Source organism: Tiliqua scincoides, chromosome 2 (genome assembly GCF_035046505.1).
Source record: "Tiliqua scincoides isolate rTilSci1 chromosome 2, rTilSci1.hap2, whole genome shotgun sequence".
Classification (NCBI taxonomy): Eukaryota; Metazoa; Chordata; class Lepidosauria; order Squamata; family Scincidae; genus Tiliqua; species Tiliqua scincoides.
The window spans coordinates 162,902,141-162,904,519 of NC_089822.1; positions in this window are offsets into that span (position 1 = coordinate 162,902,141).

Genomic DNA, 2,379 nt, shown 5'->3' on the forward strand with positions numbered 1-2,379 from the left:
GTCTCTGAGGCCATGTGTCCAGCATGATAAGTTTGTCAAGTCTCATCTCTGCCATAGACTCTATGACCGGCCTTGGGCAAGTCACATCTTCTCTCACTTAGAGTTCACTATTTGCAAATTCAGTTCATTGATCGGTTTCTCACTCTTGACTATTCCTGGAGACTTTTTTCCCAACTCAGTGTAATGTTGGAAGTTCTTGGAGGCAATGTTAAAATATACAGAATCGCTTGCAGATACTGAAATCGCTGGAGATTCTCAGTATACAGTATACTCCAGAATCACTGGAGATACTGATTCCTGGAAACTCCAGCCCAATTATGGAGGACTGGCTCTCCTGATTATAATCAACTGTGGAAAGCCAGCTAGTATAAGTTCAACTACCTATGAGAAGAACTACAGAGAGAAGGGCAGCCCAGTCCTGAACTGTCCGGCGTGTGGGGCTGCAGTGGTGCCAAAAATGGCTGCCCCCACATCCAACGCACTCCAGCCGCTGGCGGCTCCTTGAGAGAAGAGGACTTTTGTACCCTTCCCCTGGGTAAAGCGAGTAGCTCCACAATGGGGCTACTCGATTCTACAGCGACCCAAAGGTCGGCATATAATCACGAGCCTCCTTGTCGGGCAGCCATCTGGTGGAGCAAAGCTCCACTGATCCCACCTCCTTCCTGCCCTTCTCCCTCCCCTGGAATGCCTCCTCCCTGCTCTCTCCCTGTCCTCCCCCTGCCTCTCCCCTCCCTAGAATGCCTCCTCCCCACCTCCCCCCACACCTCCACTTACCTCTCTGCTGCTCTGTGGTCCATGCAACCACCGATTGGCAGAGATCTGGTGCTCGCCCAGCGCTTGTGCAGCACTGGCCAGCGCTTGGCTAGCACTGGCGGAGGACTGGCACCGGGGCCCGCAAATGTACCTTACGGCATGTTTGCAACAGTGCTTGCCAGTGGTGAGCCAGCGTGTTGAGTTCAGGACTGGACTCTGAATCTCTTTATGTCCACCATGGTGCTGGAACTTAGAACTAGGAAGGGGGGATTAACCACAAATACACCACCATCAAGGGATTTGCAATGTTCTGTTCTGTGCGCTGGCAGAGCAGATAATGTTGATGGTGTTGTCGAGGCCTTAGATAACCTTTGGGTTCCTTCATGGCCTACATAGTCTTGGGATTCAAAAGTCAAACTCACAGTCACATTCAAAGAAGAGGCTTGTTATTTTGGTGTCAGCTGCCAAGGTTATAAGCAGACCAGGCTGGAAGGTGTTTAATATGTTGTAATATTTGGACGCATTTGGCTCTAACATTTACAGGGGCTGTTTGTAGCAACATGTAACATGCACTCATCCCCCAAGTATGCAGCTCCCACATAAAAGTCACACAGATGTGCTGGAAAAAGCAAAGAGGGAGGCTTGTTAGCTGGAGAGGAGAGGAGAACAAGTGTTCCCTAGCAGGATTGTGGGCACCTGGGGAGGTGACTGCTACTTGCCATGCTGCTCTGCCTCAGCTGTGCCTATGTTTATGGCCTGATTATTCCCGCCCCTCACCTTTCAGTCCCAAAGCCCATTGCATAATATTGTAAAAAAAAAAATGCTATAAAAATGTTTTATAGCTCATTCAAGTGGGTCTCTGCCAGGAGGGCTTAACTCCTGAGTTACCTGGTCCCTCAGAGGTTCTGACTATCAAACCATATTGTAGGTTTCCAGCTCTGTGTGGTAACCCCCAAGGCATGGACCAATATTGAAATGGGTTCCAGGGGTCAGCAAAGAAGTAATCCAAAGTTGGGTTTGCTGCCCTACCAAACTTAGGGCGCAATCCTAACCCACTTTCCAGCACCGATATAAAGAAAATGCAGCTCCTAGGTAAAAGAACAAACATTCCCTTACTTTGAGGAGGCCTCCGTGAGTGACACCCAACTGCAGGATGCAGCATACGTCCCTTTGGCACAGCTATGCCAGTGCTGGAAAGTGGGTTAGGATTTGGGCCTTAGATGAGACAGTTGGAAATGATTCAGCTTCCCTAACTCCATTGGCTGCAGCCTTTACAAAAGGAAACAGGAAGAGACTGTTGATCAGCTGGTCAACTTGTACAGAGCACCTGGATTGCGCATTGTAGCTAGGGATATCTCTCTCACCCTGTGTTGTCTACCCATTTTTAGATCTTCATTTTTGCTTCCCTTCCATTCTCGATAAAAGTTTCACTTGAGTTTCCTGCTTGACCTGAATTTTTCCCCACACTGTCAGGTCAGCCTGCTGCTTCAGATCTGCCCTGCTGTTCTCAGTCCTGTCTTGCTGCTTTCCTAGGCCTGATCCTGCCAAAAGTACCTTCCCAGATACACTGGGTGGGGGGGGGGGGGTCAGCTTTAGCTTTCTGACTATCTCAAACAGAATCTGAGG